The sequence below is a fragment of the Chaetodon auriga genome, chromosome 9, assembly GCF_051107435.1.
Source record: "Chaetodon auriga isolate fChaAug3 chromosome 9, fChaAug3.hap1, whole genome shotgun sequence".
Classification (NCBI taxonomy): domain Eukaryota; kingdom Metazoa; phylum Chordata; class Actinopteri; order Chaetodontiformes; family Chaetodontidae; genus Chaetodon; species Chaetodon auriga.
Genome location: NC_135082.1, coordinates 17,011,187 through 17,037,967, shown reverse-complemented (window position 1 = coordinate 17,037,967; position 26,781 = coordinate 17,011,187). Strand labels below are relative to the sequence as shown.

The window sequence follows — 26,781 nt, the reverse complement described above, 5'->3', positions numbered from 1 at the left end:
TGGGATCAAGCGGCACATTAAACTTGCTGTGTTACATTTCCGTGCAGTCTTTGACAGGGGCCATGTGTCTCAGCTGCTTCGTGGGATAGAAAAGGAATATTTCAGCATATGAGAAACAGGCCAGGGTTCCTTTGGCCACCCCCTTCATTCTCACTGTTTTCCCCTTCATCTTTTCCTCTCTTCCTCCTCCTTTCTCTCACTCTTTCCTGCCTCCACTTGCCCAGTCTTTCCTTTCTCTCTCTCTTTTCCTGTCTTTCCCTCTCTCTTTCTCTCCGGCAGCCCTCAGAGCGGGCTGGTTTCACCAAACATGTGATTCCTATTCATAGAATGTAAACAGTAATGCAGCCAAGCCGGTGTTTCCATTTCACATTGAGTGCAGTTGAGCAGGCTGGCTTATGTTTAACCCTTTCACTGCCACGCTGGAGAAAGCTCCAATTACAAAGCCAATTTCAGAATGAATCCAGAACGATATGCTGCATCAGCAGATCTGCAAACACTGCACATTGGCTGCACAATTAATTTAGTTAATTAGTTCATATATTTGCTCCAAATTATTTAGTCTCAAGCTGTCTGCGAGAGTCCTTCTAAGAGAAATATTTCACATTTTTAGAAGATTTTCAACAAAAAACACTTTTTCAAGCGCCTCGCAAGCATCTGACAGGCTTCAAGGTCAGTCCACTCTGTTCCACAACATCAGTGGAGTATGACTGAGGCAGTAGGCAGAGCTGTGACTCACTGTACCAGTTAGCTTTCTCATTCCCTGGTTGCCAGTGTTAGCTCTTGATGGGGAAAACACAGGCTGGCACTCTGGGGACAAGTTATCTCAGTTGACCTCTTTGTACCTCAGTTGATCTCTCAGACACACCCATTATTATGTAACACATAACAGTGCAAGACATCCTGCATGGGTGATGCTGGCAGAGTAGGGAGCTGGTGTGTTGGTGCAGTTATTGATGTATTGGCATTGATGTGATGGATGAAACAGTACATGTCTTAGGCTAAATATATAGCCTAAATGAAGCTGAAAATACTGTATGTATATCACAAATCAAAGTAATTTTACAGCATCAGATAAAGTAGATGTTTTTATACCATTTAACCCTTGTTTCCCACATGTCTCTTCCACACTAATCAAAAACTTTCCTAAATTTTAACATGATTTTAAAAATTGTTCATATGACTCAGTTATGAGAGTAGGCTGTATGTGTCTCGCTGCTGAATCTTGTGTTTCTGAGTGTGTGTTTTTCTTGCACATGACCAGTGTTTGTTTTCTCCATACGTTTGCACGCACGAGTCTTGCAGCCTCATATGGCTCCCCAGGCTTGTCGCTGTGGGTGCAGCCGGGTGTGTGTGGTTGGATACACCCACACTCGTTTTCACAGCCCTATTTGTTTCCTATATTCTTTTCAGAGCCTGTCAGCAGTGCTGATGAGGGCTCTATTGTGTGAAGGACATTTGCTGATGCAAGACACTGAAAATAAAGTAAACAATCAATTCTTGTCTAGCGCAAGGCCAAGCCAGACTTGTTAATTGGTTTAATACATTTATACATGAAAGCAGAATGAAATGAGATTTTCACAGGGTTGTGACAGTGAGTAGCACACACCTCCTCTCTTTTACCCCTTACCACTTAATACTTCTGCCTGTTACAGCTTGGCAGCCTGTGGGTAATAAAGTTAATACTGTCAGACGTCGTCTCATCAGCTCTCTCAGGCTCTTTTGCTGCATTGGAGAGCCTTATCAGGTCTCAACACAACACTGAGTAGCAACCATACCCCTGCCTCACTTCATGCTGCTTCCATTATTCATGTGCATTTGCCCAGGTGAGAACAAACCCGGGATCAGAAGTTGGCAGAACAGCTTATTAGATATTTAGACGCGGCTGAGCGTGCTGGAGGGTGGAAGGGATGAAGAACGAGTCTCACTGTCAACAAAGGCAAAAAATGTCATCGGTAAGCAGACTTCCAGCCCGGTGGTTCGTGTTGTGGCTGTGAACTGCTGACCCTGGAAATCAGGCGTGGAGATAGACTGTGGTCAAGCGGACAGTAACATGTCATTCCTCTCTTCAAATATTCCCTTTTCTGAAGCAAACTTACAGGACTTGGATACACTCTTGGATGCTTGGATCCAGAGTCATCGGTTTGTTCTTAGAAACAAATATGATTTACTTCATGTTCAATCGCTCCCTCAATCTCCATATTGCCCCTCTGTCTCCCTTCCTTTGAAGCTTCGATTTGGCTGTTGAAGCCAATTAACCAGTTTGCTCTGATACACAAAGAATATTGACGAACATTTTCAAAGCTAGTCCACCTTGAACAGTGTCCAGAGCTACAACACTGACTCTGCTGTATTTTCTTTGGCTACTGGCTCAGCAGAACTCGCCAATAACTAAAATTCTGCAACAAAACTAAAACACAAAGCAAAATGACATAAAATAAGATGATGGAGAGAAAAATCTATTGTCTTGCCTTGCAGGAAACAAACTCGCTTGTATTGACACCAATTCAGCTTCATTTTTTCCTATATTCTCTTCTCACTGTGTGTACGTGTACAAGAGCATGGCGGCAAGTTAATGGCTTACCTTTTACTGTTATTTTCTATATATATGCAAATTTACTCCACATCGTGTGAAAAAGCAATCTACGCACCACATAAACGGCACTTTCAGCTTCCGAAAAGAGGTTCTTTTCAGTGGGAAATTGCATTTCTGGCCCATGTACACCTATATTAGCCTGGAAAGACCGTCAACAGAACAACAGCCCTCTGTATGAAGACTGACGATATATTCCTATAAAATTTAACAGCTGACAACTTCAAATGCATTGTATCTGTGCTCTAAATGAGCAGGTTAACTGATCCGTAAGTTGCCAGCCACTTCATCAGCAGCTTGCCAAACTGTATTAGCAAATGATGTCGTCCAAGCTGGTGTTATTGATTCTCGAGGAGGCAGAACCCAGGTCAATAAGGTCTCCAAAGCACCAGCAGTCCTGGCTGCTCGTATGACGGCTGTCCTAATTAAGAGACATCTCTGAGAACAAAAAAAAAAAAAACACCTCAGATTTGTCTACTTTTCCTCCTCGTTCTGTTAGATAAAAACAAAATGTTTCAGGAAGAGAAAAACCTACACTCAGCAGCTACAGATTCTCCTCGTGTGTGGTGATAAGATCGAGATAAAAGAAGACAAAGAGTCAAGCAGGAGAAATGTCTTGGTGGCAAATGTGTGCGTCCTTGTGTAGTTATGTGTGCGTGCTACCTCCTGTGCATGCTGTTTCCTAAATACCCCGGCAGCTGGGGTTCAATCCACCAAACTGTCTGCACAGCCTGCCAGCCGAGGGAAATACATTTATACGCCTGATACAAAAGATAGTACAGATGAAAGACTTGTTGGAGTTGTCTCGGCTGAATCATCCGTAACCTCATTACACACAGTCGAAGCAACTAACCTCGTTATGGGGACGAGTCTGTCTCCCTCCCTCCTTTCCTCAATAGAGGTGCAGAAAAAAACTGTGTAAAGTGACAAAATGAAATCGACGATTCAATACTTTAGATCCTGGATGGATTTTCCGTTCTAGCGCCGGTGCCCTCAGTGCACAAGGCCTTACTGCCACACCTAATGCTGCACGTTGTAGGACCACGTGCGCCTGGATGTACAAGGGCTGCATTTATCCAGATGCAATGGGAAATTTTTCCTAACCATTATATTAAACTGAACTGCACTGAGCTGTGAGCAGCGAGAACAGGCTTCTTGACCAAAAGCCATTAAACACAAGCTCTCCTGCTCTTAGTACAGCATTCACCTTGGGTCAAAGTCTGTACACTCGCCACTGACATAATACATCCAGGAGGGCCATTTGCCACTTCAGCTGTTGTAGATGGCTCCATTAATAAAGCAGGAGGTGTTTGTGATGTCCTACTAGGCTTTTCGGTTATTCAGTATGAGCTGGTGTCAGGGAAAGTGTGAGGGAGACATAAAAAACATACACAGGTAATCCAAAGGAGATGAAAAAACACAGGGAGGTCGAGAGAAATCAACTCAAAAATAGATTACACACCCCGAGAGAGAAAAACAAAAAGAGCAATAAAATGGAGAGGTGGGGGACCTTGCCATTGGTGTGACCCCAGGGAGGGGGTTCCTGTCCTCTATCTCACGCTCTCGCTCTACAAAGTCAGAGCCTTCTATTTATACAGCACTGTAATGTTTGGCATTTCCTTCGAGGGGGGAGAGTGTGAGCCATTGTTTTCCTTGGCTGCTGTTCGATTGGCTCAGCAGGCTCCGCGCATTGAAATGTCAGCGGCTTGCAGCTCTATTTGTTCGATTAGTTTTATTTATCACCGATAAACAATCATTCGCTCCATCTTGAGATGGGAGATCTTGTCAGTGGTGAAAAGACGTGATGGATGAGCTCAGACTGGATGGATTTTTTTTCCTCCACCCTTTCAGAAATGTTGAGATGAGTTCTACGTTGCCGTTGTATCCAGATCTGAGCTTTCTGACAATGTTGCAATGAATCACACACACAATCGTTGGAAACAAAGTCACTTGCAGGGTCGAGCAATCCCTTGAAACTTCACTGCTAAAGAGGAACACAGGCAATGTAATATCGCAGGAATATGTAAATGTATGCATCCTAAATTCTTTAAAAGCCTTGGGAAAAAAGGGGCAATGTTTGCTTGGGCTAAGATGGACTTTGCGCTTTCATACTCTCTGAAACATTCTGAATAATGTGTTTTTGCATTGAGAAAATAAAAAAAACAGCTGCCCCCCTTCACCCCTTGCTGCAGCCCTGCAACTGAAGCCAACACAAATCAATAGTTGTTAGTTAAACAATAGCTGCCCAACATTGCCGGCGTTTTAAAAATAGCCATTCCCCAGTGCACAGCAAAACCAAAGAGAGTAATTGTGAAGGTTAACAATGCCGACTGCTATATCAATATTGAACTGAACCAATGGCCTGGAGGGCTCTGGTCCACAAGAACTCATATTCATGGTAATGACGGGTTGGATAAAATGGTCAACTTCAGTGGAAAAAGGTCATATTTAAGGAACTAATAGTATCTCAGTATAGCCTCCTGCAGGCAGTGAGAGGTGCTCTGTGTTTAGCACAGGGTCTTCTAGGGGAAAATATTGGATTCTTAGAGATCGCTGAAACTAAGAGAGGAAAAGAGCTGCTTTTAGAGAGAGCGTGTTCCTTAGAAAATGCCTGCTGGGTGGATGAGGGTGTATGATGAAAGTATGTAACGTGTCTGTATGTGCATGAGTAAGTCGAGGAATGAGCCATGGTTTTTTTTTTTTGTTTTTGCTCCTCTACCCCTGTGACTTCTTCTCTTTGTGCTCTGCTCTGCGTGGCTATTAACCTTCCCGAGAATCCTCCAAACATCCTTGAAGCTCAAAAATCTTCTTTCACGCCTCCTCCTGTTTACACCTACCCTCTCGATCTGTCTCTTTATAGTTATTTTGCTCTCTCTGCCACTGTTTTCCGTGCCCAATCCTACTATTTTTGTCACGATTGCCTCCTTGCCTGTGCTGGCATTAGTATAGAGGTGTTCATTATAGCAAGATACTCTCTGTGAAATGGGCCAGAAAAAAAGAGAGTGAGAGCTAGTAACAGGTTTCCACTATAGTTCGAAGTCTTTATGAAAACAATCTTCTAATGCAGCGACGTGTGAAGCAAGTTGGAAATGTTATTCTTGTACACTGCTTTGTGTTAAGCATTATGTAGAATCAGCCAAGACATCCTGAGATAATCCATTAAATGTTGAAAATCAATAACTGCGACACCCCTGGGTCACACCATCAGTCCCTGGGCAGAGCTCCCCACCTCCGCCACTTCCATGGCTCCTGCATCCCAGACAGAGGAGGTGTGGTACGCTCTGCCCAACAGAGAGGCTTCTGGGGTGGGCAGCATGACGGCAGAACCGGGCCTGATCCCAAGCTTATGGTGCCAGCAGGTGAGATCATGGGAAACACGTGCGTCGCTGTAGGAGTATAGACAGGCAGCTGGCTGTTAACTAGCGTGTTGGGAGGTTGGGCACCTCCTCAGCTCAGCTGCTGCTGGGCTGGGGTGGAAAAGCCCCCTCTCTCTTCCTGTCTGGGTGGATTCTTTTTGGATTTGGACCTCAGTGTTTTGTTTTTTATATGTTTTGCACACGTCAAAGCAACAGGACAAGCTAAGGCTGCAATCACACCCACACTGCAATGTTTTTCAGCTCAAAAAATAACCCAAATGTTACTTCAGTTTTTTTGTATTTGGTTGTTTAGGCTCAAGCCAATTACTGCTGGGCAATGCTTTGCAAACGCAAGGCCCTAAAGTTGCTGATCATTAGACATCTTGCAAGGTTAGAGTTATCAGCAGTTGGAAAGTCAAAGTAAATCTCTGCATTTACATAAAATAATACACAGTTCAACAAGGAAGATGTTTTCCTTCATGTTTGCAGTTTTTAATATTCCACTGATAAATTTCAACTCATCATTCATCTCTGCTTGTGATTTCAAAACTTTCAAAACTCTCATTCTCACCTTCCCTGTATAACCACAGAGTATCTCACCAAATGACTGAATAAAGCTGACATCTGTTAAAGGAGAATTAATAATCATTTCAAATTGATGTCTCATTATTGAATTAAGCATCTGTATTTCTTTCCAAAATGTGCCCTCCTGCTAAGATAGAGTACTTTATTGATCCACTGAGGGAAAATGCAGTGTTGCAGCAGCACATGTCACAGAACACTCGTAGCTTACACTAAACCGACATGAGGTAGGTAAGAAAAAAAACATCATTTTAAAAATATGTATGCAAATGTACATACAAACAAAACAAAAAGATTATTAAAAGACAAAAGATAACAAACTGAGACTCACATTTTGAGGCATCTGAATGCTCTCAAATGCCACCTGAGTTCAAATGAGATTTTCTCACCTCCCAAAACAAACTGAGACAGTGGAGGAAACACCTCAGAATCAACATCTTCAAGCACACTTGGTGTGAACGCAGCTTTGACATGAGAGACTGTTATTGTGGCCAATGTGTCTGTCCAATAAGGTGTGATCTCGGGAGCTCCCTGGCTAATTAGGTTTCAAATGGCACCACTCTCATGCTAACTGAAGCTGCAGCAGGAACAACAATTCGATTTTAGTCTCATGGGATTCCAGTGTGAACTGATGCTGCGTTAATGTTATCCAAACTCTACGGACATTCAGCGTTGACCTCAGGGAACTGCAGCCACTACGCCCTTACTAAAGTAAAAATGTGGGGACTATTCACCTGCTATTGTGACAGATCTCTGCGACAGAGTAAAGCTTGTAGTCTGCTGCAGATACCCTCCACAAAATCACTTCTTTACTACTCTGTGAGTGTAATCTATTCTTCATGCGTACAACACTTTCACATACCACACTGTCATTAATGTCAGCTGAGAAGGTCTGCACTTGCATTAGACGACACTGAGAGACAGGGAGATGGGAAAAAAGAAAGGAAAGAAACTGCCAGCCGAGGGAGAAAAGCAAGAGTTATAGCAATACTTGTCCTCCATTCTTCGAGTACATTTGAGTCTTCATGTGGTTCAGATAATTGCTTTCCAAACTTCTCTTTCCTAGGTAAGTGGGCTGTTGAAACTGGCATCAGTGGAGCCTGCAGCCCTGAACTAAAGCCTGCAGCTTATTGGCTTTCACTGGTTTACCTCTAGAGACTGGACCATGACATGTTCTCTGCCACTACCAGTTTGTCAGCTGAGCTACCCACTCATGTAAAATTAAAGCCTGTGATGCAGTGGTTCATATCATGTGATCTGTTCCTGGCACAGCATATAGAATTTAGAATAAATCATGTTTTGCATAAAGCAACATGAGGTCTGTATCTTCCTAGGGGTCAAGAGTGGTATTGCAGTGAGTCTGTTAACTTCTGGTCCCAAGCTTCTTCCCAAAATAGGCCCACAATCCATTTTTGTTCCTAACCTATTTGCTCAGTTGTGTACTCGAAAGCTCAGTTTATGCTCTGAGACATCAGGCTGGAAAAGATCCCCTAAGGATCAATTGAGAGAAACAGCTGGAAGCTGGACCAATCAGTAAATTATGTGGATTACATGATGATGGGAATGAGCACTGCATTTAGTTCGCAGCTGACTGGATAAATACCAGCCAAATTGAATGCAAAGTGATTTAGGTCTATGATGCCTCCAGCCAAAGCGAATGTCTATTGATCCTTGCCAGACCACAGTAAGCAAAGTGAACAATATAGGCTGGCTTTAGTAAGCTAATCGCTTAGTATAAGCCTTTACATTTGAGGACAACTGTAAAAGTTTGAGGAATCCCAAAACATACAGCCAGACTTTGGTTTACGAGCAGAGAGCACAAGCTTTTCTCCTCCCAAATGTATTCTCTATTCCTGTGTGCTCTGTTCTGCTCAGATAGCATGGCGTGCCAGATGACCAGCCAGGTGCAACTGCTCAGGCCCGGTCTGAACAGCAGCAAGGTAGATATTTAAGGCCCAACCAGCATAACCATAAAATCAGGTTAATATTTTGGCCCAAAGGAGAAAGTTAAGCAACATGGTGCCGTGCATGACAACTCCTTGCTGATCTCCATGCAGCGCAAAATGTATCTGGGAGACAGGCAATGCTTCTCTTGGCAGGGACCTTCATAGCACTCAGAGCAATGAAGAGATCAAAGGAGTGTGGAGACAAAAACAGGAGGCAATCTGTCACACCATACATCCATCCATGCTGGCTCTACTTTGACTCCTGCATTCATTCCCTTGATCAATTCTATATCTCCGTCTCTCGCCCTAGAACTGCCTCAGCCTCACTGGAGCTGGCTCCCACTCACTTGACACTGCCACACTACTGCACACACACTCACATGCACTATTTATGCTCTCACATACCAATACATATTTTAACACTATCCATACTGTAGTTATCTCAGCATATGGTCCTCAGTGTTATTCATACATCTCTGTACATATATACATTAATCTGTGCTTTGTTCTCTCAGTCTAATGACAATAAGGCTGAATGTAGTATAAATCACACAGAAACCATTTCCTCCATTAAGGAACGCTTCCCAGCAAGACTTGGCCATCTGGGAGCTGTTTTTGTACGTTCTATAACTAATCACTAACACATACATTTGATTCATAATCACACAAATCATAACTGTGGCTATAAAAGGGAGTATTTTTTTCATTGCAAACAAGATTTATCTAAGTTGCCAATTACGTCCAACTACTGATGCACCTCAGTCCGTTGCAAGTTAAATCTAGTAGTAGAAGAGGTATTTTGTTCTTCGGTACGGGATTTTTAACAGGATGCACATGCAGCTGGCTAGAGCCAAAGACTGCTGTTCCACCTGTTCTGACACTTCCCATTTAACATAAGCAGCCAAGCTTTCTTCTTTTCTGTGCCAACTCGTGTGGCCGGCATGAAGCTTGCTACAAATCCCTGTGGTTTTGTTGCATTTTTTTTAGACTTTCTTTTGAAAAGGAGCTTTCTATCAGTACACGCGCATTGGCAGCTGCTTTACACAACTCACGACAACACGAAGAGTATTCGATACCGTGATTATGCTTACTTCAATGCTCCCAACACATCACTTTTGTGGCAACCATGAAAGCATGTCCTCTTGGGTATTATTGCTGTGATAAAAGAGGCAAATAACAGCATTTCATCCCACCACAATGACACAAACACTGAAACATAACAGCATATTTAAACCAAAGCCTGCTTCCACTGATTTAGGCTCAACATTTGTTAATACAGAAGGGTTTCCTCCCCTCATTTACTATCCGTGTATGCACAAACAATATGGCCGTGGGTAGAAATTCAGGAGCTCGCATTTTATCAAAGGGACTGTGTCTGCTCCCTGCGATGATTTATTTGCATTGTTTAGTAGAATTTGTGGAATTGCTGTGGTCTAGATTCGTTGCAGAAAGCTTGGACACTGTGACGAATAGTAAGTGGTGGAGCAGAGGGCAGGGATTTTAAAATATCAGGGGTGCAGATTCATGGCTTCTCTTGGTATGTGCGTCAGCTGCTTGAAACTGACCACCTCAATGAACACACACCACGGTTCTCTCTGGTCTTTGGAGGTCCCCGCTGTCATGAGGGTCAGATGATATTATGTACTGAGACGAATATTACTGGCTGCATTTCAGTTCGTCTGTTTCAAAGTTGCATCAAGGTACATGGAAGACTTTCAAGACCTTTTAATGCCACTAGGAATTAACTGTATGACTTATGACATCTCTGAAATGAAGATGAAAAAAAGTCCTCTAAGAGTACAAGTCTGTCTGACTGGGCTTATTTCTGAGCTGCTGAACACTAGACTTTATTTAAAAGTCTTCAGGGACTTTTGAGGACTTGAGTAAAGGTGAAGAACACAATATAATTTATGATCTGATAAGTTCTTGCAGAGACCTTGATAAATCAGCGAAATGTCACAAGTCCCTTTATGTAAAAATGGCCGGAGCGCAATCAGAGATATTTTCTAGACAATCAGCACTGTGGGAAGTAAGGCGAAAATGAGGCCAATTACATTACTGCTGCTGTTTTCTTCTGTTTATTGGAATATTGTGCTGTGTTATTCAAGTTCCCATGAAACGGCTGGTGCACTGCTATTTACTTCAGCATATTTTTGTATTTCCTGTAAAAACAGGCAGCTATAGGAAGAGACTTGTCGCAGATATTGATTGATGTTTACAGTAGCCGGCCCCTGCGAAGCAGCTAACATTAGCGATTCTTATTAGCTGACTCTGCCCAGACTGGGAGCTCCCAGTGAACATGGCCGACCCAGGACTGAACACAGCCTTTGAGACTGGTGGAGGCCAGTTTGATGATGGACAAAATAGCCTACCGAGGTGGTTTTCTTGCCTGAGGACCACTAGCTGCAAAGCTAACTGAGCTTAGTAGCTAACGGTACCGACACTTACCAGCAGTTAGCAGTTAGCAACAAGGAAAGCTATCTGTCCATTAGGAAACTGTAAATCACTGTTGTTCTCTGTCGTCAAACAAGCTTCTAGTGGTCTCGGAGGCTGTGTTCAACAGGATGATGCTAGTTAGCAGCTGTTAGCAGTTTTTCACATTTTTATTTATTTATTTTTTTTATCATTTCCAGGAAATTACAAACTAAAATATCATTAATAATACTGACAAAATGGCCTTTGTTGCCATTGTCGGGCCAGATACTGCTGCACAGGTGACATATAGCATGAGATGTGATTAAAAACACTGATTTGGACTTCATGGGAACTTTAACACCCTCTTATGGCCAGACTGTTGCACTCACTGCACAAAAACTCAAATGATTCAAAGTAGTAATGCACACACCCAAAACATTGCATTGTATGACACTAATAACATTACGTCTTTTGCAATCCAAACCATGACTGTTAAAAGGCGTCAAGCATTAAAACGTTTAACTTTGTTTTGATCCACTAGTTGCAGTCAGACACCATACATTGGGCAACAATGTTTCTTTAATGCTACCACTTTGCCCTTAATCCCCTTGCCACCCTCTGTGAATAGACCTAACTTTATGCAAAAAACCCACCAAGAATAACAGGTTAATCGCAGGTAAAGCAGACACATCAGAGAGCTTTGCAATGCGCCCACAAGAGAGCTGGATGGAAGGAGAGAGGACAGAGACTGATGACTGATGCATGGATAAACCAAGAGAAAGAAAAAAGAGAGAGGCTTTAAGGAGAGGGAGGATGAGAGAGAGACCACAGGAAAACAACCCTAAAGTTAGACAGACAGGAAAGAGAATGTATGGCCTTTGAAGGTATAAGTGGCAGCCTAGAGCAGTGACTCTGTTCTTGTCTATTTGAAATGGAAGCATACATGAGTGTGCCGATGTGTAATCGGCTTGATGAGCCATGTTGTGCAATGGTACGAGACAGGGCAGCTCTGAGGCTTTATGGAAACAAACAAAAAAAAAACCCAGAATTGGATAAACTACTACTACAGTGCACTCACAGGACGTGTACAGGGCTGATTGGGTTTGTGCTCTTATCATGGTTTTGCTTCGCTCAAACAGATGGCACACACACAGAAAGAGAAAGAGAGAGAGGCGGTGTATCAACCTGGAGACAGATTTTAAGATTCAGCAAAGAGCCACTGATTTAAGTACAGGTTCGAGTTGAATAAAAAGCAGCAAACTACTCAAGATGCACTTCCCGACAGGCTTACATCTCGTAACAACCGTGGTGACCTTCCCTGTTCATGCCACCCAACACTTCAGCATACAGAGGCAGTCAAAGCAGCCTAACAACAGGCACTTTCCCTCATGCTGTCAGCTGAGCTCAGCAGGATCATCAGAACATAGATGAGTTCAGTGTCTGGCATTCAGCACCGCATGAGCTGAATTATGCGCGGTGACACTTCAACACTCTCCTGACAACTTTGCGCATTTCATCATAATTTGACAGGGTATTAATTTCTGGGGCACTGGCTCACTTCAACACTACCCGGTGGCAGATTTGTTTTTCATTTTCCAGTCAGTGTTCATTGCTTCGAATCAGCTGGAATCAGAAGGGAAAGACTGTGGCTTAAAAAGTGACATATACACGTCTGTCAGACTATAATTATTGAGCGGGACTGTCATCTCCTCAGCTGTCGTAAAATGTGAAGAATCAAACATGAAATAGCGTTTAATTAATGTTAAAAAAGCTGCAATCACATCAAAACTGATGTTACAGTGATACTATAGAATGAAAATTAACACAAAATTGCAACCTCATATCCTCAAATTCTACAGAAACGTTACAAGAACAGTTCAGGTTACTGCTTTTCTTTTGGAAGAATGCGGAAAAAGCTGGACAGCATGAGGATGCCATAAGGACGCTTGTGTCACTCCTATCAAAAATGAGATGAAATGTAAATAACCAACGCGTCTGTGCTTCGTGTCAGAAAGCCTACAGCTCTCCAAATGAGCCTGCAAAGACCCTGAAATAAGCAGAGAGGGACACACGTGCTTGTTTAAACTGTTCCACATGCTTTGCATGACAGCAACACATGAATCTCTCTGCTGAATCATTCTAATAACAAGAGTCTGCCATCCTGTGCTCAGCAGGAGTGCCCAAAGTAAGGACCGGCGCCGCTTAATGGTCTTATGGGGGTTACAGGGCACATCAAGGCAAAAATGTACAATGTCACTGTAAGAAAAACACACTGTCTTTATCTTATGATTCACTCTCAGCACAAGCATCTCCACACATTACTGTCATCCAATTTGGCAGCCCACTAAACCAACAACACAGATCTGTCCATATATGGCATAACATCAGATTGGATCCGCATGTCTCTAGACATGACAACACAGGGGAGACCCTGTCCATAACGCACCAAGTGTCTTAAGTTGGACCATTCTGCCAGCCGCCTACTTCAGATGTGCGCGTTTGAATCTGCTCCATTCAGCAGAAAGCTTACGGAGAACACATCAAGAAAATCCCCAATAGATGGTGGAAAAAATAACCACCGGTTCACGTTTCTATTCCCGGGCGCCTCTCTCACCCCGGCGTGTCTGTGCGCTGACACAAACCTGAACCCCACGCAGCAGCCAGACCGAGCCAGACACCTCTCCGCGCCGAGGGGAGGGGTTTCAGACACCTACCAGCCGTACATGCCGAACACTCTTTTCTTCTGTCATCTTGAAAGTAGCCCGAAATGAAGTTGGAAGAAACACGGGCGCGGGTGGACAGAGCAGGGGGCTGAGCCGAGCCGAGCCGGGATACTGCTGATGACTCCTTCTCCCCGAGTCTGTTCCACAAACGGCGCAGCGGCGCAGCGCGACGCAAATCAGCAGCCCGGTGCAGCGCTCCGCTGGCGACAGCTCCCAGGCAAGCGGAATATTCAACTTTGGAAAAATGAGAGAGGGAAGAGAAACGCTGAGAGAGAGAGGGTGAGAGAGAGAGAGAGGGAGAGAGAGAGAGAGCGCAGCAGCCAGACAATCACAGGAAAGCGGCTCCTCCTACCCATACAATGCAAAAAGCCAGCAGATAGAGCGGCTTCAGTGCGTTCAGCTGAGCACAGCCCGGCGCGTTACTCCAAACTGTAACGCGCGCTTAGTGTTGCCAAATGGCTAATTTAATGCGCGCGCTGGCAGCAGACGACACGTCACACTGATTCATAGATCTTATTTGGATCATCACGTTTAAGTCTGAGGCCAAAGCGGCTGATAACAACTATGAAGTTACCTCGTTACTGTTGCGACCTGCTGCCCTGTAGCAGGGGTCAGGCAGTGAGGTCACAGCCGCTTTAATTCACCTTAACAGAGGCCGTTAAGAGTGGATGACAGCAGTTTTCCAGCCGGGATGACGAATGAATTAATGGCCACAATCGCTCCTCATTTTCTTATCCTGGAAAATGATGCAAGCCCGGGTAATAAAGCAGGCTTCAGATATTAAAAGTCCTGCGCTGTTCATTAGTATCAATAAGTTAAAACAGGGAGGTAATACCATGTTCAATTGCAAAAAAAAAGGGCCCAAAGGCGGCAATTAGAATATTCATAGATTTAAACTTGGGCAAAAGTGGTTTATAATAATGGCGATATCACACTTTAATTTCCTGGATTAATTACTTGATTCTGAGCGTGTGTGTGCAAAGTAATCCCTGTGTGTTTTATTGTGTGTGTAATGCTCCTATAGGGCACAGTTTATTACTAAATGGTGATTTATATGTCCCGCGTTGTGTTTCTGCACAATATCACACACACACTGGAGATATATGCTAGAAAAAAAAGTATGTCAGGGGAACCAGAAGTTTGTTGGAAGGGGATCTGGGTGCTGTCTGTTTCTGCATGTGTGTGTTCTGCTGCTTTGATGTGTGTTGGAAACAGTGCAGAGGTTCGGGTGTTTTGCAGAGCTTTCCCTCCAGACTGCACCTGTCTGACTGAACTCTGCTTGTAATACCATCTCCTCCCCGTGCATCGCTCTCTGCATTAGGGCCACATGCCTCATAATAAAAGACAGATGCAAGTCTACTTTAGTTTTTTCATTATTCTTCAGTGGGTTTTATTTTCCGTCTTATGTTACGCATTCTACATCTTTATCTCCAACCTTATCTTATTTTTACTCTTATTATCAAGTGGGTTTTATTCTCCATCTTATTTTCCATCCTTGTTTTTATGTTTATTCTGTCTTATGTGAAGCACTTGATGCATGTAATTTCTCTGTTGTAAAGCTCCTTGAGCTGCATTCCTTGTACAGAAGATGCTGTACAAATAAAGTTTAATATAATATTCTATTATTAAATCGTCAGAGTAGCGCAGTATTGATGTTAATGTTACCCAGAACTGCTCATATACGCCTTTAGGCTCCTACAGATTAAGAAAAAGTGTATTTGACATTTTAACAACTGCTACTGTACAAACAGTGTTTAAAAGCCGAGTTCAAAGGATGCTTTGAAGAGTTATTTCTGACTGTTGCCCTCAAAAATCACTGGTCACGTCAGATAAATATTCTTCTGCTATCGAAGGCAGCAGCCTGCAAACTGTGCAGTATTTGTACAGCCTTTTTAGATGTCACTTTTTAGGCTTCATTGATAGTTTTATGGGATTAAAAGCAGGCAGGATTATTGGCTGAATATCATTCATACCATGAAACATGTATTTGATAGTTTACCACACAGTCAAATGAACCTAGAGTGTAGAGAAGCAGTGGCACGAAGGCGTAACACGGTAGATAAACAGCACCAGACAAGGTGCGGCCTGACAAGCAGGTGTGCTCAATGACTGTCAACAAGAGTCACCACAAATCGTCTGACAGCCTGTCTGTTTCATTAAGCCTTCTGTTTACTATATTTACCTGTTTGTCTACATTGAAGACATCTACAAAAGCAGTCGTGCCTTCTCTTGTCCTGATAACTGTTTGTGGACCTCCTCTTGGCCAAACCCTGTCTTCCTGTCTGCAGCAATGTCGGCCTCCCGCTGTGCAAATCGTCCTGCTGACCTGCTCTGCACCGTACGGTAGATTCCATCTGTCTGTGTGCTCTCCTTTTTCCACCAAAATCTTGTCAGTGTCAAGCCACTGTGGGGTTACCAGACGAACAGGTGGAATGGTATTCCAGTCCAATCGCAAGAATAACATAGATTGCAAATTTTGTGCAAACGAAGTGTGGATCTTAATTATAGCTTTCCAAAAAGTTGGTTGTACTCAGTAATTTGGCGCAGTTGGATTTGTTTTACTCTGACATAAATACAAAGGATCAGTTGTTTTTTTTCTTTCATAACTGATGAATTTTTATGATTAATTAACAGTTTTCTCATCTACACTCTACAGCAAATGCCCACATATTTTCCATATGTGATCAGATCTTATTAAAGGAGCACATTTTCTTTAGTGCATGCTACAGCAAGCTACAAGAAATATTAAACTTTAATTCACAGGGGGCATATTTTGGATTTTAATAGCTCTTTTACCCTTTGAGTCTGACAGAGTGGTTGCGCTGATTGACTGCTAAGACTTAGCCTGGATCCAGCCCCAGGCATCCATCAGTGCTGTCTTCACTTAGATATCCCCGCTGACCACGTGGACATCTGATTATTGTGACTGGCAGTCGACTCCTCTGAAGGCAGCTTCAGCATCCAGCCCTCTAAATGAACTCAGCAATTTGTGGGATGGATAGTATTAATGTATGTCTGCTCGCAGTGCGGAGCAACCACTTGCCGCTGTGCTGTGATTGGTCGGAGGACTGCTGCTGACATTTTGACAGAAGCCCATTTCTTTTTTTTTTCCCCAGTCTCTCACCTAAGCTACTGAGACTTACTGTAGTACTAGCTGGCTCTTACACCACTCCCATGAGATTACAGCAACACAAGCAAATACAACTGATAACACCTGATAACAGTTGCAGCCTTTCATTAATAAAGCAAAGCCTGCAGGCGAGACAAGCTCATTCAGGTAGTCAGCTTGAGTCTGCTGCTACACTCACACGACTCACTCTTCTTATGGCGCACATATATCCAAGGCACCCTTGTGATTATCGAGAAGTACTTCGGCTGTCAGTGCATACAGTCTGAAAGCTATACGCTCTCACTCGCTGCCACCACTGCTGCTCCTGTTCATAAAGCATTTTAAAGCTCCACATCAGCAACCTGTTGAGACCATGTTTCCCTTTGTGGGGGAAGTTATTATCTTTACTTGGGCTGTGCCAATTTTGGCACTTGACAAGGTCAGAGCCTAGAAACCAAATATTAATGCTATATTTTATCAACTTTTATATTATAATTCCTCCTGAGGTAATAATATTGTATATGACTTCACTGTTTGAATTGAGTCAGAGTTGGACTTCAGTAGGGAATATTAGTTTGCTATTTCTTGAATAAAAAGTTACTATAAAAACTTACTTCGGCGCACGTTGCTGGGGCACTTCTAGCAAACGGAGATGCTAATGTGTAATAATTCCACGTCAGCCTAGAGGACAATCACAACGCCAGTGATATCACTGTGCATGTACAATAAGAGAGTATCGAAGCAGCACTTGTTTGACTGTTTTGGAATGAAAAAGGTTGCCTTAGAAAACAGAAGACATGATGGAAAGTGTGATGAATACATGTGAAAGACAAAGAGCCTGTGACAGAATGAGGACAGGCTGGAGGACTGAGGCTGCTGTGGACAGTAAACACACTGGCCACTGGAGACTTGGCCTCACTATTGTGTTACTGTAGCCCAGGCATGGGGCACATTCAGTATCAAATTACCATCAGCGCCAATACTTAACAATGTCTGTCTGTGTGCGCATGTGTGCATGCACTTACATGACAAATCACCAACACCACCAAACAGTGTGTATCCAGAGGAAACGCATCAGCTCGCGTCTTCCTCTTTCCTCTCCCAGCCCTGAGCCCACAGCTCATCAGGGACTTATTGTACAGCAGCAGTCTGTCTGAGTGCTGCAGCAACATGAAGTGATTGGGAAAACCACTCATTGCATAGACATAAAAAAACCTTTGTTCCCTTCAGAACATAAGAATTTTTGTCGGAGAGCGGAGACCTCCAGAGAGTGATCCGGTGCTGTTAATATTCTGTGCCTGCATGTGTTTCCTGCTATTGTGGTGATCATTTCATTTCACTCTCATTTTACTGAACTGTTATCATCATTTCTTTGATTACAATCACCCATTGTTAACCTAGCGAGATAGCTGGGAGATGTAATATGGTACTGTGAACATTTTCATTCACTTTCATTCGGCAACAAATGCACCAGTAATTTAACAGCGCTTCACCGAGCAGAACAGTAATAGCCTTGTAACTCAAATAATGTATGTGTATTTCGCCGTTATTTCACTGCGATAAAATGCCACAGGTTGGCAGTAATAAACATTTTTTAATGTAGTTAAAGGTGACATCCTCTAGGCCATCTTCTTCATTTAAAATTGATGCCCCCATAAACAGATCAATAAACACTCAGAGGGCATAAAGTCGCCGGGTGTGGCGTCGCTCCATCAGCTTTCCATTAGTCTCGCCACCTCTAAGCTGATATTTTTTGCCAATAGTGAGAAGATTATTGTTTGGGGTTTTTTTTTTTGCATTAAAATAAACAAAGGACTGGTTCAGGTTTTCAAAACTGTTTCAGGTGGAGAACCGAGGGCGCTGTGTGTTGTCGAACGCTGTTGTGTTCACCTTTATGCAGCTGAGAGGGTGTGTTTTCCCTTCTGAAATCCTCAGTCACACTTAAATAAATCTAACTGGGCACTGATGCAAACTAACCACTGTAGCTACAAGAGCCCAAAGTGTCAGCTCTGTTACTGCAGACATGCTACTTTAAGTAGAAGTGCTGAATCCGTGAATTTTTGCTTCCTCCGGGACTTAGTTTGACAGCGATATCGAAGGGAGGCTTAACTGTGTAGTGGTGCATATATTTAGATGGTGAGCAGGTCAGATCGGTGTCACGTTGGTGACAGGATCGGATGTATAGTTGGTAAGAGAAAACTACATTGGTGCTGGGAGTGTAAACCAAACTGAAGACGTGATGACCCCTGTCTGATGAAATAACCCTGTGTCCTTTGACTGGCAATGGCTGTGTGTGTGTGTGCGAGTGTGTGTGCACGTGCATGTGTTTGCATGTGTGTGCTGAGCAGAGAGAAGGCCCAGTGTTTCTTATCATAGTCACGTTGCCTTCTTCACCCTCTGGCTCCACACCAAGACCGGCTGGAGCCGAACGCAGGCTGTCCACAGACACAGAGCCAAATCAAAGGACTGACGACGACTGTGCTCGTTTGTACCAACAGTGTGAGAGAGAGAGAGAAAAAAAAAACTTAAAAAAATGATGAAAATGTCCACTTTCCACCTGTTCACACATTCTTCTTACGGTCATTGGAATGGACAGTGATTCACGTGCGTGTTTGTCATCCAGAGAGTCAGAGAGTACTGTACCATGCTAAGACAACAAATATATGTGGACAAAATGATCCCTCTAACTGCACTGACCTTTGCGGCTGAACTTTGCAGCACACTTTGGGCCCTCAACTGGTCAAGCCTTTGAGACTTTTCACTTTGATGCAAACTGTGCCAAACAGCCGAACCTTCTGCTGAAAAGAGCTGATCCTGATGCACATCGAATGAGTTCGGCTCGTGTGAAATTTTTTTTTGGATGAACGATGCAACAAAACAAAATGAGCTGTAGTGGCACACTGGGAAAGGAGGAGACATTTAGTGCGATGACTTCATAAAGAGTCAGCTGGAAAAAAAAAAAAAAAAATATTTCCAGAGAATATGAGAGCGAGACGTCAGACACATGCTCGTCTATAATCCAATCAACTGCAAGTACAGGGGGACGCAGGTGATGACAGAACAAATCTGCCACGTGTAGCTCTTTAGTGAAAAACTAACCCAATCAAATGCACTTTACAATGTAAAAAAAACCCCATGAACCTTGGTTTTGACTTTCTGGTGTGAAAAGGTCTATTGACAGATATAAACGGAGATTTTAATGGCTTTTATAGCTCCTTAACACTGTTTGTTATAATTACAGTGCTTATCTAGCTAGTAGTGTATCTACACCATAATTCATAATATTAGATAATATTTGGACATTATAGAACTCAGATGTAATTAGGGGCTTTGGGGCTACTCATTAGGATTAGCAGACTAAAGCCACGCACAACCAATTTGAAAGCTAGATGTCTGATGGAGACTCGAGCTTGAAACATAAAGTCAATCTGTACATTTTGGGTGGAACTTTCCACACAGCACAACTGATGCAGCGGCGTCATTGATATCATTTCAGTGCACATAAACAGGAAAAAAAGGTCACCGGAGCCATTAAAGAGAAGTTAAAGCAATTCAAATGAAAAAGAGCAGATGGGACGTTACTTCTTAAAAGAATCATGTAAAAATACAGCCAACACATAACAGCAACACCACCCAGCAGAGAGCAAAACCAGTGTTTCATGACAACACTGTAATACTTATGTAACTTCCTCTGATAGGCTTCCATATGAACATGGCCATCTGAAACCTCGAAAAAGGAACGTGGAGTCAAATGCAGCTCGTTTCCATAATGTCACGTTTGTGCTTTCTGCTCGAGCGGCCGCCCGGCTGGGGAACATGCCGCTCGTTGTCAGCTGTCAGAGTCTGTAGGATCATGGGAGCTGCTTCTTTTTTGTTTTTTTTCTATGATGATGCAACAGGTTGAGCTTTGGTTTACTGGAATAGTGGCGGCCTGGTAGCCTCACACTGTATCACAGATAGCAGAGAGGTTTTGTTTCCAGAGGCCAGAGGATGACTTGTGTGTTGCAGCTTTTTTAAATGCAGCCTGACTGGGACACATGCAGCAAATATTAATTCTGCCGCTAGTGTCTGTCACAACACCAAACATGTCATGCTTTTTACTTCATAGTGACCTAATGAACTGCAGAGACAGATTTAAAATGACGAACTGAAACAGTTCAGACAGCCTTTATCATAAATTCTGACATATTCACATTTATAATTGAAGAGTTTGAGTGAAAATCATATTATCCAGCTGAATTTTAGCTTCACTTCTGTGCTTGGAAATATTACAGAAACAAAGTTAACAAACATGCATGCAAAAACTGGAAAAATGGATGAATAGTACAGTCAATTTGGGAGCGATAGCAGGATTCAGAGTTTTGACGCAGCATTTGCACTTCACTTTTGATTACATCCGGATCACGGATCAAGCCCTTAAAAGACATTCCAAATTAGAGCACTGCTTAGTATTGCTCAATGACGCAGATATGGTCAATTATGTAAAATGAGTATCTCACATCCCCTGGGCACCACCGACGTCGTTTAGGATTACAGGCATCTGGAATTGGCTCACTCACCTTATCGCTGTCACAGAGGATCAATAAGGCCCTCCTGCTAAGCACTTATAATTTCATTTCCCCTATTGCAAGACTTTCCGCTTCCTCTCAAGGGTTGGCTGCTAAAACCCGGGATCCTGGATGGTGCATAAATTACAGAAGCCCTGAGAGGTCAGTGAGAAAAAAAACAAAATCTGCTGATTCAGCCTGATCTAACTTGTTTTCTCTCCTGTGTTTATCACTTAGGAGCAGCTGAAATAAATAGTTTTGCCAAAATAATCTTTCCAAGGTCCTTACACAAAGGTTGAAAAAAGTTTTGCCAGGTGAAAAAAAAAAAAAAAAAAAAGTGTTTGTGGTGGTAATATTCGTTTTGGCCACAAGAGGCTGAAGTGCACCACACACTGTGAGAGTACCACCCCCCACCTGCAGGACTGCAATATGTGCAAATGTAGCATTAAGCAGCACTTTTACTGTATTATTCCTGACTTGCGTACAAATTCAAAACAGTATATGTAGCATAATATGGCTTATTTTATTATTCTCAACGGTATACAATTCTTGTACTTTACTTTCTTTTACATTTTAACTTAGCGTTTTCATTCTGAAAGTTCTGCGCTGTGTTACCAAGTCAAATTCCTGCATCAACTAAGTCTAAAAATAAGTCAATGTTGACTTTTGGTTTCACACTGGAGACGAACCACGGTGTCCTGGGAGACAGCTTATACACCAACTGCCTCCGTATGTGTGCTTTGTCGCCACGTCACCTGACTTCCTAAGGCCTTTCTGCTAGAAAGCTTTCTGCCAGGAAGGACTTCCTGGCCATGTGTGGTGCACTTCAGCCTCTTGTGGCTGAAATGAGTATTACAACAGCAAAAATGATCCTTGCAAAACAAACAAAACATTTTCACCTACCAAAACCTTTTTTTCCCACATGTCCTGAAGTCATAAACACAGGAGAGAAAACAATTTAGACGAGACAAACAGATCACCAGAATTTTTATATTCGCTTGCCTCTCAGGGCTTCCGTAATTAGTTGTAGCCTCAACAACAATTTTCCCCCTGGATGGATAGCTCCACTGTGTAAAACATGGTTGGTTCTCAGACCCAGGTGGCATGAAGGGAGGAGGCTGCACTAAGGACAGTTTTAATGACAGACGACTGGAGGAGAAGTGCTAAACATGCTGATCAGTCACTGTGAGTGTCACACAAACACTCACACACACACACACACACACACACACACTTCTAATGGCTCCACCATAAAAGATGTTGCCCAGTAAATGTTTATTACATAAGCCACAACACAACTGCAGTCTCATGCAAAACAAGCGAAACAATGAGAATGACAGATTAAGCATGAGGCCATCAGCTGAGCTGAAATAATGAGATCTGACTCTGCAGTGATGGAATTAAAACCTCACTGGCGTAGGGTGGATGACATTACCGGTTGTTGTTGCAACAAAGCGTGTGTATCTGTGCTGCTGCTGCAGCAAAAGGCAAGCAACAGAAGTGGGAAAGACAGAGGGAGCCTGAGAGGAGGACATAAAAAGCAAAAAGACGGAGGAGGCATATAGAGAAAATATGGGTCAGGCAGAGAAAGACAGGAAAAGCTCAATGTAAATCAGAATGTGTAAACACGTACAGGCCTAATCTAATTATCCCTCGTCCTCCTGGGCCTGTGATCAGATGCTTGATTAAAGCAGGAGCTAAAAGAAGAGAGGTAGAGGACAGAGATGGAGGTAGGAGGCAGGGATTGGGAGATACAGGGTGCCTCAAAAGATGAATTGAGCATCCTGTAGAGAAGGAATAAATAGAGATTGAGAGATAGTATGGAGCAGGCAGTGTGTGCAGCAAAGACTCTACACAGTGTATTGTACGCTAGGAGCTGTGCAGCACTCATTAGCATAAACCGAGGGATGGCAAAATGAAGAAGTATCAGTAGCATATTACAACAAATGGAGAGCTTAAGTCAAATTGCACAGCGCATGAGGATAACGTGATCATATGTGAGACCATTGAAAGCACATGTGGGCTACTGTATGCGCATGCGAGCACTAATCATGTGTATGTAATCTAATTTCTTCTTTAAGAAACTGAAAAAAAAAAAACGTCATGTTAACATTGTCAGAATGATTTCTGAAAGACGCCACTGTGACTGCACATTGGGAACAAATGGTGGAAATCAATTTAAGCGAGCCATGACCAAATGTAATTGGTAGAGTCTTTCATTTGTGACTGAGCATGTGCCAAAAATACAATGGTTACATCCAAATCAGAGTGAAACCTGCATTTCATCCATCCCCTCTCACTCCTGCCTCTTCTGTCCTCCACTCAAGTACGGACGGTCTGGTCACTGCTACACATTCATAGATGAGAATCACTAATCGCAACGTGACAGGTGAAATTTTACATGTAATAAGAAGAGCACTGCCGATAGGAAAGTATCAGCTGTGGAGTACAGTAGTAGTATAGTAGAGGGATGATTTATGCAGGAATAAGCAGCTGAAAACCCCCACGATTTATTATTCATATTCTGCACTGATTGCACGTCCCACTCACTTTCTTTACACTGCATAATTCTTGGTTCAGCAGCAAATGACCTCATGACTTTTTAAACAGACGTCAGGCAACTCTGGGCTTTGGTGTGTGAGAAGCCAACAATAATTCTGCTTGACTCTAATATTTACCTTCTGGCTGTCTTGAGTACCTACCAGGTTTGGGTGTGGTTTTACCGCGTCGCTTGAGGTTAAGGAGCTTTGCAAAGAGGGCGTGAACAAAGACTGTCAAAACAAATTTTTCTGCAAATGAACTTCTTATCGGAGTTCCTGGGCATGCGTGGAGTCAGCTCTTAAATATGCAGAAAAACAAGCTGTCGGGCCTGCTTGGTTGCAGAGTGGTGTTTCAGGAGAGCAGCACCAAGAGTTCAGGAGTTCCAAAGCTTAGCTAAGCCCTTTTCTGTTCTACCTCGACAGCCCAACCACTAATCTGAAACTTGTTGTTTGCTCATATGTTGTCCGCCGGCCTTGCTGTGAAATCCTTAGGCTGACATTGATGCAATGGATAAGCGCACTTAATGCTCTGTAAACATGCGACAGGGTTGCTGCGACACTTCATTTCCCTCCATTTGCCGCAGTTTCATTTCATTGTGCTAAAGAAAAAGGAAGGAGGTCCGACGCAGATAAGAGCTCAACAATGCATTCTGCATATTATAAAGATTCTCAATCTGATGGGACAGATTGCAACAGAGGATATTGGCATCAGCAAGGATGTGTTTTGTATTGTGCTACCTAGACTCACAGGCATGGAGGTTAATATGACAGGAAGACTGGAAAAACAGGTGAATGCACCCGCTTGCTGACCCCTTCATTTCATACATAAACCATAAAGTCGTCACGTTGAGCAGACTAAGCTGTATGTATGATACAATAAATGCCTTTTGATTCCACTTAATTCTCACTAAATTAACTCGAAACTGTTGCAGCAGCAGAGCTCGTTTGAAATGAATCTCACTGGACTTTGGCCAACCTTTAAAACTACATTTACAACTCAGACGTAATCCTGAAGTCGGAAATTTCCCTTGATATGTGCATTTTTTTAAATGAGCAGAAAATTGACAGAAAAAAAATAAAATAAATAAATTAAATCAAGTGCTCCCAGTTATTGAGTGTGGGCCAATAATGCAGTGACATTTCACACTTGAGATACTTTCTCATACAGTTTGAGCAGACACCATGAAATAGCCTATAAAGGTGTTGTCAAAACACGGACTCTGTCCCAGCTCTAAAACCTGCACACTGTGTTGTTAAAGTGCTGTTACAGTAACTGTGGCCACTTCAAATGACAGCTTGACATCAGGTGTTGGCAAAAATGTCTCAGGCCTTGTTCTCCTGGCCTGCCCTTCCTTCCTTATCTTTACCTCCCCCTTCTTCTTGATCTCCTCTTCCCTCGACTCTATGAAATGCTGGCCCCCTCCTGTTTCTTCAACTTCTCCCCTGTTTCTATTCATTAACATATGCAGCACCTGCACCCTTTTGCGTCTTTCCTGCTGATTCTCTGATTCAGTGGTTCATTACCGCCTTCACACCTCCTCCTCTGCAGCTCTTCCTCCATGCCTCTTGCTTATCGTCCAACTCATCCTAATTCCCCTGCCCCTCTTTCCCCTTTCATTTCCCTCTCCTCCTCCTCCTCCTCATCATCATCATCATCACTCAGTGGAACAGGAGAGCTCTTCATCAAGCAGATGTCAGGCATCTGTCAGAGTCCAGGCCGGTCTCGGCGTGATTGATTTTTTTGCCCACCTGCGTCTTTCGTAATGACCAACTGTCAGTTGTTTTACTGCCTGCACTGCCTCCCCTCAGTATCTCCTGTCACTGCAGGATCCAGAGGCTAAATCTCTCTGCGCAGACCTACAGTGCATTATCTAGCTTGTCTTCAGATAAGATTTATGTTGGTATACCATAGAGCCTGCACGTCCTCTCTCCAATCACCGAGGAGAATGCTATCGAGGAAGGTTGTTTTAAAGAAAGGAACCGTTTGCAAGTTTTCAATTATTCCCAGGCAATGATTTTTCTGACAGAAGCTAATAAATGTCTGTTTGGACTTGCAAGCACAGTGCTGTGTTTTGATTTGGTTTAGCAACGGCTTGTAAGGCAGTTTGGGAGCTGAGGCAGCAGACTATTTTGGGAATAAAATAGTACCTCTGGTCTCTATTTCCAGTGTGGCAACACATTTTAAGAGTGACTCAGCACGTCCTATTGATTAGTTTGAAAAGGCGGAATTTAGAATTGATCCCAAAACAACAAGCAATAGCAAGTCTATGTCATCTCCACAAGTCTTTTTCTGTAAAGAAGTCGTTTTTCTCAAGATCAAACTTCTCTTTGACAGACAAAACTGTTAGGTGTGATCCATGTGAGAGAGCAGCTTGCTTACATTCCAGCAAACTGATGAAACAAAAATCCAGGCTACATGTATGAAGACGTCAGTCCTGACATGAATGGGCACTGAGGCTGAACAAGCCACTTCAATTTCACCAGAGGAGTTCAAGTTCAATGGATTTTATTGAAGGCGCGAGGCGTTACTTCTTCAACTGAACTCAGACCTCAGTGTGACTCCAACACATTGGATGATGAAAACATGTCAGGAATACTTTCAGAAATTCCCTCATGTCCCTTGGCGGCCTCCGGACTGAGTCAGGATGTATAAGAGGAGCTTCAAACTGGAAGCGAAGCGAAAGCAGGGGCGCAACACTTCCCCAGCTGCACTCACCTGGATGCTGAGCTTCTTTGATCATCTACAGAGGCCAGGTGCAACTTCCGTATCTGGAGTAAGGCGCCTCAAGATCTCGCTCCCTCTTTCTCTACTTTCTGTTGCTGTTTGTCTCTACTAATCTTTCATTTGCTATTTTCCTCTTATTTCTGTCCTTAGTCTCCTTCCCTTGCCCTCGTTCTCTCCATCTGCCTGGCAGGGACAACTGAGTGCCCATGGAGAGGTGGGATGCAGCAGAAGGCATCTTTGAAAGAGAA

General features: G+C 43.2%; 1 protein-coding gene across 5 annotated transcripts in view; it reads right to left on the bottom strand.

Annotated features, from left to right (window-relative positions):
- Window positions 1-26,781, bottom strand: part of mid2 (midline 2) — a 142,757-nt gene that overhangs the window by 79,106 nt on the left and 36,870 nt on the right. The window contains exon 1 of one of the 5 annotated variants that reach the window (XM_076738646.1): window positions 13,604-13,983. The exons of 2 other annotated variants lie outside the window; for them this stretch is intronic. The gene's annotated coding sequence lies outside the window, so the exon portion shown is untranslated. Of the gene's footprint in view, window positions 1-3,443; window positions 3,461-13,603; window positions 13,984-26,781 lie in introns of those variants that run through there. 2 more of the 5 variants (XM_076738650.1, XM_076738649.1) reach the window with 2 other exon arrangements.